Genomic DNA, 10,239 nt, shown 5'->3' on the forward strand with positions numbered 1-10,239 from the left:
TCCCTCCACTTTTACCCTTAGGCAGAGAAAACCTGCTCTCCCCAGTGCTTCACCGTGGTGGGAGTGGTGGGAACACATGGGACTTCTCTTCCAAGGGCTGCTATTTCCTCAGTGAGATGGGAAGCAAGGTCTCCAGCTGGAAGTGATGACGGAGAAGGAGGGCTTGCAGCTTGAGGGATAGAGAAGAAAGTTGGAAACAGTTGAGACTGGGAGAAAATGACCAGAAAATAAATAGTAGCTTGCCAGACACAATTATGGGCTTCCCTGGTGGCTCAGAGGTTAAAGCGTCTGCCTGGAATGCTGGAGACCCAGGTTCAATCCCTGGGTCGGGAAGATCCCCTGGAGAAGAAAATAGCAACCCACTCCAATACTCTTGCCTGGAGAATCCCATGGAGGGAGGAGCCTGGTAGGCTACAGTCCATGGGGTCTCAAAGAGTCGGACACGACTGAGCGACTTCACTCACTCACTCAGACACAATTAGCGTGTTTGCACATTTTTCTCTGGCTGTGGTGAATGGCACAGGTAGAGCAGCCGAGTGGGTGGAGGGCCACTTTTAGTCAGGTTGGGGCTTTGCCCAGCAGTACAGTGAGTCACATGGGAACAAGAGAAACTGTAGGTCAGGGAGGGACTGGGATGAAAATGACAATACAAGAGTTAAAAGACTGTCGTAAGGAAATCCAGTGGCCCAAAGGCTTAGGTTTGCTGGGAAGAGTCTGACAAGGTTTTGGGATTGGGACAGTCCCAGAATGTTTTTGCCAGAATGTTCAGGAACATTTTTCCCTGACCTACCCCTTTCCAGTGCAGACCTGTCTCTTCTGTCTGTTTCCATAGCACCCTATGCTCACCTCTGCTGTATTTTAGTACTGGATTTACTCGTACGTCTTCCTTCTGGACTGCGAGCACTTGAAGGAAGGAGCCAGGCCTCATATTTCTTTAGATCCCAAGGCCAGACCCAAGAAAAAGCTCATTAGCAATCACTGACTGATTGACTGAATAAATTCATTTGATAGAAACCAGACCATGTTCCGTATAATAATACATCCTCGCTTTTATATGGCAATTTGCAGTTTGGAAAGCAATTTCACATCTATGATCTTATTTTAACTTTACAATGACCCTGCAAGATTGCAACTTATTCACTCACTCATTCATTCCTTCAGCTGGAGAAGAACACTTATTCTGTCAGGAACTGTTCTAGGCACCAGAATGCAGGAGCAAATGAAACAGACAGAAGTCCCTGCTCTCGCGGAGCTTGCACTTCTGCAGAAGACAGCACCTATTTTATAGATGGGCAGACTGAGATTCCCTCAGGGAGGCTAAGCAACTCGGCGATGCTCACAGGACTTGCGGGTAAAAGAACCCAAATTAGGACAGAGGGCTGTCTGACTCCAAGCACAGAAAAGGCATTTTTCAGCCACACCAGTCACCTCAAGGGATGGTCGGCTCATATATGAGGTGTCTTTTTTTTCCCCCTAACTTAACAACAAATAAAAAGGAGCCTTGGCAGAAATCCACACCCCGAGACTACCTTGGAACTCCTTCCCTTGTCTGGTGTGTGTTTAACAAAGACGTGAGAAATACCTGCCAGGTCTCTTCTTGCCAGAGCCCACGACAGAAGCCACACAACACTGTCAGCACGGGCGTCTGCTTGTGTGCAAACCCGCAGGCATTTTTAGCAACTTTGGGGAACATAAAGAAAGCTGTTGGTTTTGTTTGCACATATTTTTCGCCTCTGCAAGAAGGCTTCTCACCAAGCGGCAGCCTCAGAGTTGTCTTTTATTTGATCTCAAGACACACAATGTCTTTATATCTCACCAGAAGCTGCAGTTGGCAGATACCTTCACCTGCACTTGGATCCCACACACAAAAAATAAGTCTGGTAGTAAAAGTTCCTGCCTCTCGAGGTGGTTGCAGGGATTAACTGAGGTCCTGCGGAAATTTCAGCCATCTGTAAAGCTGTGTGCCTGGGGGGACCACTGAGGTGAAGGCCAGTGGAGGCAGCCTGGGGAGGAGAGGGCTTTACAACAATCTGAAGGACCTGGGTTGGAACCCAGCTGTATCACTTAAGACTGCAGAAACACTGGCAAGTAACTAATCACCCTCCCTCCTCCAGCCTCAGTCTACCTCCTCCGTGGAATGGTGGCACGTACCCCAAAGGATTGTTCTGGTATTAACAGTGCTGTGTATATAGTGTCTGAGCCTGAACCTGCAAGTAGTAATTGTCCAGTAAATGGCTCAAGGTGTTCATTAGTGTCATTATTGCTATTAGTATATAAGGGGAAATGTCAACAACAGTTTTAAGAATTTTAGGTTGTGAATTCCCTGAGGCAAGCATGTATGGCTGGATACCTGATGCCCCAGACTCCACCTGGAAGTTAGAAACTGCTAGTACATTATGGGGAACTAGATTAGAGACGTCCAAATCCCTGAGAGTGATAGCTCGGGCTTGAACAAGAACACGTGTCCACTGCACATGACTGCAGGACAGCTTTATCTTTGTGTGACTTTATGCCTCATGTAGACTTATGAGGTGGCTCAATAGTCAAATGACTCGCCTAAGTTCACAAAGTTCGTGGGTGGCAGAACAAGGCCTGGAACCCAAAGGCGACAACTGTGGAGCCCACGCCCTTAACCCCTGCCCTGCACTACCAGGAAGAGCTCTGGTTTGAGGTTTTCCTTTTTTCTGACCTACTTGAGTTCCCAGCCCTCTGGTTGTCTCTCATACTTCCAGCAGGAAGAGTCAATGTCCTCTCTCTAGACGCTTAAGTAAAAGATCCGCACAACAGCCTGCGCTACTGTGTTGGGTGTTGGCTTGTGTTGTGCTGTGTCCCCACAAAGGTGGGCACTGGGCGTGGAAAGGGAGGCCAACATCCCACATCTGTGGTCATCCCTTCCCGGGAAGTGCCCAGCCCCTCTGGAAGCGGATGTCATCCCCTGCCACCAATGGACACAGGGATATCCACTCATGCCAATCTCGTGGAAGTAAGTGCTGGCACCCAGACCTGAAGGGGAGAAGAGGTGAGGCGGACCTGCTCCAAGAAGTCCCTGTCGGGGGCAGGGGGCGGGGAGGGGCGGTGGTGCCTGGGGGTGCGGGTGGGGGGTCAAGGCCAGCATCCAGGCATATGGAGAAACCAAAATCCTCCTCTGCTCTCAAACTATCAGCCACTCACATTGTGGACATCACATGGATATTTCTGACACCCTGCTCTACAGCCCCACATCTCCATGCAGAATCGTGGCTCCTCCCTCCAGGAATGGGAGAAGCTTGCCCAGCATCACATACCCATCAGCAGTGCAGTCAGGATGACCATTCTCCTCATTCCCAGGCTCATGGTCTTCCTGTAGCATGATGTCAGGAGACGGAGATCAAATCCCAAAAGAGCTGTTTAAAGGACTATGTGAGTTACGGGTTTGAGTGGCAAAACAACACATCCAGTAAGACGTCTGTTTCTAAGGTGAGAGCCACTGAGTTTGAATTTCAGTCCTGCCACTAGGCTGATGACCTTGGACAAGTCACGAAAAGTCCTAGAACTTCCAAGAGGAGGAATGCCCCTACTTTGCTGTGGGCATGAGAGGATACAGCGCATATAAAGCTCTTGGCCCACTTCTGGGCAACAGTGAGAGATCACAACACATTAGCTTTCCTTCTTCCTTCATTCTCCAAACATTTACTGGACATGAAAATGGGCACATTTGCATACAATGTTTCATTCAATACTGACAATGCTCTAAGGCAGGAATTAAGAGCCCTGTTAAGAACTGATGCTTTCGAATTGTAGTTCTGGAGAAGACTCTTGAGAGTCCCTTGGACTGCAAGGAGATCAAACCAGTCAATCCTAAAGGAAATAAACCATGATTATTCATTAGAAGGACTGTTGCTGAAGCCAAAGCTCCAATATTTTGGCCACCTGATTCAAAGAGCCAACTCACTGGAAAAGACCCTGATGCCGGGAAAGACTGAAGGCAGAAGAAGGGGGTGACAGACGATGGGATACTTGGATGGCATCACTGATTCAATGGACATGAATTTGAGCAAACTCTGGGAGATAGAAGAGGGCAGCAAAGCCTGGAGTGCTGCAGTCCATGGGGTCGCAAAGAGTCAAATGTGACTTAGTGACCGAAGAGCAACAGCCTCATGCAGGTGAATGAACGCAGCACCAGAAAGGTTAGGTGACCTGTCCAAGGTCTCTTAACTGGTATCAATAAGTGCGGGCCCCAATTCTCTGACTCCAGAGCCCTTGTTTTCTATACTAGTTTGTGAGATATGTTTTATTGTTGTTTTAATCAAAGGGTGGTGGTGATGATCTAGTAGTGCTCTACAGATTGTGACCTCAAGTGTCCAACTGGGAGATTCCTATGGTTCTCATTATCTGCCACAGTGCCTTCCTTCCTTTGAAGAACAAGTTTCCTCCAAACAAGATTCTCTTAGCACCTGCTTCAGAATTAGCAGGAAGTCTCCTAAAGATGCAAGTTCCAAGGTCCAGGGCCCGGAGCCACTGACCCAGACAGCTCTGTACCTGTCTACCCAGCTTTCCAGCTGATTCTAAAACACACTTAGGTTTGAACAACACTGCCTTGAGGAGTCAGTAATCCAGTAAACACTGGTTGAATGGAGAGGGAAGACAGGTTTTCAAAAAGTAAAACTCAAACATACAAACAAGCTTGGAAAGTCACCCATGTGTTAGGATCAGAGCATGGCCATCAGGGAGCAGCAGGCCCTGGGCTGGGGACAAGGGGACACTAGACACTGAGAGAGCAGAATGGGTGACCCCCAAGTGTCCTAGTTGTAGAGTCAATGGGGGTTCAGGCCTGGGGGAGCAGATAGCAATGCAAGTTGTATGGCAAAGCCACCAGGGGTATCCCTCAACGACAGGAAAAGTATCATGTCAGCCAGACCCCCAGCAGGTGATAGGGAAGGGCCAGGGAAGAAAGAAGAAGTTACCACGCCTGCCCTTCTGGGAAACTGGCTGGAGGAAAAGGCAGGAGCCAGGGTTCTAGCAGAGATATAAGGCAAGATCTCCTCATAAGGCAAAACACCAGCCTAAAGGTCTAGAGCACAAGGTCAGAGAGGAGCAGGGAGAGCTTGATGCAAACATCTGAGCCAAAGTCTCAAGGATACGGCAGGGCAGCATCCAGAAAAGGAAGTTAAGAGAGTCCAACAGTGGTTGCAGGGCTGCTGACGTAGGGAGTCAGGCACACAGCTGAAGTCTGCAACCCCACCCCCATACACCACCCAGTTTAGCCACTCTTTCCAGAGTGTATCACTTGCCTGAAGCACACAAGGATGTATTTCAATACTGGTCCTGCCACGAGCTGCCTGATCTCAGTCAAGTTCTTTCTTGACTCTGGACCTCTGTTCTCGGTCTGATCCAACATCCAGGATCTACCGTCTGATGATCTGAGGTGAAGCTGATGTAATAATGATAGAAGTAAAGTGCACAATAAGTGTAACGTACCTGAATCATCCCAAAACCTTCCCTCCCACCCCCAATCTGTGGGAAAATTGTCTTCCACAAAACTGGTCCCTGGTGCCCAGTGGGAACTGCTGTGATACAGGAGGGACCATACTTGCTGACTCCCGCGTACCTATCAACTCTTACATCGACCTCCCAGCAAATCTGTGAATATTAACTACTGAATCTGTGCACAAGCCAGACCACACATGTTCCTTGAACCCATTGTCTTGCTAGTTTCTATCTGATGGGCATCTGCCCATCTTCTGAGCCCAAGCCCAACCAGGAGACAAGTCTTTGGTGGATTTCAAACAAAGATTTCTTCCACTGATCAGTCTGATTTGCCCTGGTTCTGCCACATGACAATAGAGTTGCCTGGGTGACAGCAGAGAGCTCTCCTGCGGGGCAGGGGAGTATGTACAGGCTCATCTTTAGTTAATACAATAACAACAGGAAAAAAAAGTGGGGGGAGGAAGGAGTCCTCAGCACAGAGCACTTCTTGGTGGGCTGTCCATGTTTGGGAGGAAAATAGAAGCACTCTGCTCAAGTGACAGTCGGGAGGGAGAAGGGGGTCATATGAGAGCACTTGGCTAATCTGGAAAGTTATGAAATGATGGGAGCATGCTGGTCCACTCACTTGGAAAATGCAAAGGAGATAAAAACAAAGCCACACCGCAAACTGTTTCCAGGTCAGGTGGCAGCAGAAGGGAGGAACAGATTCTTGCCTTTTGTGGCAAAATTGACTAAATTTTGCAAGATGATAGAAAGGGCCTCTTAAATACTCAGGGTGGCAATGGGAGGGTGGGAGGAAAAAGGGAGAGAGAAAAGGGGTCTTTGGAAGCCACCCAGCTCTGCTAAGTACATGTCCTGAGATTGAGGACAGAGTATGTCACCTCCCTGAGCCTTAGTTTCTTGGATATAAATGTGAATATCCCTGAAATTTACTAGACAACTTAAAGATAACTGTCTATCACAACTCATAGATCCTAGGATACAGATTGCAATCTCTGAAATTAGAACATGTCTTGTAATCTGTGACATTTTAGAGTCTATGAGATAGTAGTACGTAGAATGCATAACAGTGGACACTCAGAAACTATGAGCGAATATTCTCTAGTAAATGCCAGAGGGTGGATCCAGTAGCGCATCCTGCAATGCAATTAAGGCAGCTCACAGAAATGCCACGGCGGCCAGGTGGCTGAGGAATGGGAGCCACATCTTTTGTTCATGGCACACAGTTCATGACCTGTCAGGTAAACATGTATACCTGAAGGGCCCTCAGAGTCATTTCAAATCGAAGAGTCCAGATTCCTCAGATGGCGTATCAGCTGCCATAACACTCGCTGTTGTTGTTCAGTGGCTAAGTCGCATCTGACTCTGCAATCCCACGGACTGCAGTACACCAGGCTCCTCTGTCCTCCACTATCTCCCGAGCCATAACACTACCACCCACCAAAGAGTGTCCTCTTCTCTGAGTCCAAGTTCAGGACATGTGATTTCTCATTATCTACAAAATGAAATCCACAACATGTCTGATCAAACTCAAGTCATCTGCAAAGGTTAGAACCATCCAGAACCACTCAGAGTTCTTAGAACTGCTTTGCTCCCCACCTCTGGTGCTTTGTGTGCTCTCATCTTTCTCCCTGGAATGCCTCCTTTTTTCTCCTCCCTCCTTTCCTTCTCCTGTGCTGGGGACATTGTATACAGCGGGACAAATTGATGAGGCTCTTTCCTGCCTGCAGATTACCGAGAACTTGGCAGGGAAGAAAGTTAGACAAGTGATAAAAACAGAGTGGCTCAGATGGTACAGAATCTGCTTGCAATGTGGGAGACCCGGATTCAATCCTTGGGTTGGTAAGATCCCCTGGAGAAGGAAATGGCAACCCACTCCAGTATTCTTGCCTGGAGAATCCCATGGAGAGAGGAGCCTGGAGGGCTATAGCCCATGTCATCTCAAAATAGTCGGACATGACTGAGCGACTAACACACACAAGGGTAAAAGATCCTCTGGAGAAGGAAATGATAATCCACTTCAGTATTCTTGCCTGAGGAATTCCATGGACAGAGGAGCCCGGAGGGCTACAGTCCATGGGGTCACAAGAGTCAGACATGACTTAGCGACTGAACAATAATGAGGGTAAGGACAGGGTGCAAGGAGTGCTGAGACCAGAAATGGTGAACCTATCCTTACCACCCGACACCACCCTGCCCTCCTCTGAGGCAGATATCAGCAACCCCTCTTTGGTGACGCTGTCTGGGACCTCTCCAATCTGGCAGACTTCTCCAAGGTGGAGGCAGCACCTGTCACTCTGGGTCTGTGAATGTCTGAATCCCATTTCTAGACCATGAGCTCCTTCAGGAGCTTACTTCCTAGCAGGACAGCAGGAACAGAATAGGGGCTCAAGAAATGCCTGCTAAATAGAGATCAATGGGAAAAAAAAAATGTTTATCTTATGATTGATGGATTTCTCCAAAGGACAAATCTTACCGCAGATGTAAATAACAAAATGCATTTAACTCTCCTCCTCTGAGCCTCGGTGTCTATATCTGTGAAATGGAAAAATTAGTTATCAGTGCTTTTCTTTACAACAAAATTCCCATTCTCTCTCTCTCTTTCTCTCCCTCCCTCCTTCCCTTCCTCTCTCTTCTCTCTCTCACTACTGAAACCTTTTCTTGAAGTGAAATCTTACTCAAAGCCCAATATGTAATGCAAATAAAGTCTGAGCCTCTCTGAAGTGAGACATGACATCTGACCCTTCAAGGCTCACCTCTGCTCTCCCTGTTCCAGAAAGCAAGCAGTTGGACACCCTCTGAAGCCCTCCTCATCGCTAAGGCTAAGCCAGGCTCTAATTACATCAAGAAGTCAGGTTCACTGGGAACAGATGTTACAGCCAGAAGATAATGTTCAATACTGACTGAGTGCTAATATACGTCAGAACAGCTGGTCCCTTTTAAAAATTATCTTACTTCCTCTTTTCTCTTTCCATTCCTCTCTCTTTGCCCCCAATTCTTCATTTTCCAGTTAAAAATAATTATGTATTGTTAGCTGCCTTAAATACATTTGGAGAATGAGTTATAAATAGAAATAAATGCAAAGTGAGGTGTTTGTGTAATCCTCACAACAAACCTGTGGGGTTGGTTTTAGTAATTCTGTTTCATGACTGAGATCTGTGGGGCTCAGAGAGGAAGAGAAGTTGCCCAAGATCATTCCAGGAAGGGGGTGAGCGCCATCCCAACTCCCACGTCCTGGGCACTTCCCCCGCCCAGCAGCACGCTCACTGAGAGGTGCAGGCTCACTAATTTATGTAACCCCAAGAAAACCCCATGAGACAAGCACTGTTGCTATAGCCACATCACAAGCAAGTGTTAGAGACGTGAAGTAGCTTGCCCAGAACCAGACAATCAATAAAAGCTGAACCAGCCTTGAAGCAAGTCTGGGTGATGCCTAAGCCTGAGCTGGTACCCAATGCAGAGCCCCCATTCCTGTCTCCAAAGGCCTGGCTCTGACTTCCCTCCCCACTTTGAAGAGGCTGTTGGTGCTGTTCCGGCTGGAGCTTGGGGAGATGCAGAAATGCCAGCCATAACGCAGTGCCACGCAGTAGCACAAACCATGTTCCTTAAGCAAACCAGACTGCCTGCAGACAAGTCTGGGTTTCATTGCAAAGTGGCTGGGTGACCTTTGATGAGTTATTTAACCTCTCTGTGTTAATTTCCTCAGCCACAAAATAGGGATTACAATTGTAGCAACCTCAAAGGGATTGTTAGGAATGAAAATTTAGGACAGCATCTAGCATAGATTAAGTACTCAATAATTACTAGCTCTTATTATGTGTGCATAAAATGCCTAGCAATTAATAGCAGCTTTCTAAGTGTGTGATTGCAATTTCTGTCTCTGTCTTGGGGGATTCTACATATGCGTGGAACTTTGGACCATAGGGAAGATGGAACTGGCCATACAACTGACTCTAGGCAGAGTCCCGATCCTGTTCATCTCTCCCAGGCAGAAGGCTTCTGCTCCCTTCCAACAGAAGTTTATTCAAACCAACAGATGCTCTTGGGAGCCTACTGCATGCCAGGGTTCAGAGAAATTGGTGAGGTACAGGTCCTCCCTGCCTTACATGTGTATCTGGTAAAATATTCTTAAGACAATATATATTATTTTAACCATTCATAAGTATCCAGTGCAGTGACATCAAATATATTCTATTTTCTAACTACATTTTAAAATTTTTATCGTGATAAAATAAACAATATAAAATTTAACATTTTAACCAAATTTTATGTATCTGTTTCAATGAGTGGCATTAGGTATATTCACCTTTTTGTGTGAGTCACCACCATCCATTTCCAGAACTTTCTCATGTTTCCAAACTGAAACTCTGTACTACGAAATACTAACTCCTCATCCTCCCTCCTTAGTCCCTGACAACCACTTTCTACTCTCTGTGTCTGTGAACCTGACTACTTTAGGAATCTCTATTTGTCTTTTTGTGACTGGCTTATTTCACTTAGCATCATGTCCTCAAGATTCATCTGTGCTATAGCACATGTCAGAAATCCTTTGCTTTGTAAGGCTGAGTAATATTCCATTTGGTGTATGGACCACATGCCATCTATCCATTCTGCTGATGGATCTTTCGGCTACTGTGATAACGCCACTATGAATGTGGGTGGGCAATTCTCCTTGCCTTTGAGCTGCTTGTGGCTTCAAGTGGGAATGATAGGTAGATTCATCTGCAAGTTACCCCAGATGAGCTCCTGTTTCCTCATCTGTGAAACAGGGAT

The 10,239-nt window shown here is 47.0% G+C and overlaps 1 non-coding gene across 1 annotated transcript; it reads left to right on the forward strand.

Moving 5' to 3' along the window:
- Positions 1–261: 261 nt before the first annotated feature.
- TRNAS-GGA (transfer RNA serine (anticodon GGA)) lies at positions 262–333 on the forward strand. Its single transcript has one exon. It is a non-coding gene; the product is annotated as a tRNA-Ser (tRNA).
- Positions 334–10,239: the final 9,906 nt, after the last annotated feature.

The sequence above is a fragment of the Capricornis sumatraensis genome, chromosome 2, assembly GCF_032405125.1.
Source record: "Capricornis sumatraensis isolate serow.1 chromosome 2, serow.2, whole genome shotgun sequence".
Lineage (NCBI taxonomy): Eukaryota > Metazoa > Chordata > Mammalia > Artiodactyla > Bovidae > Capricornis > Capricornis sumatraensis.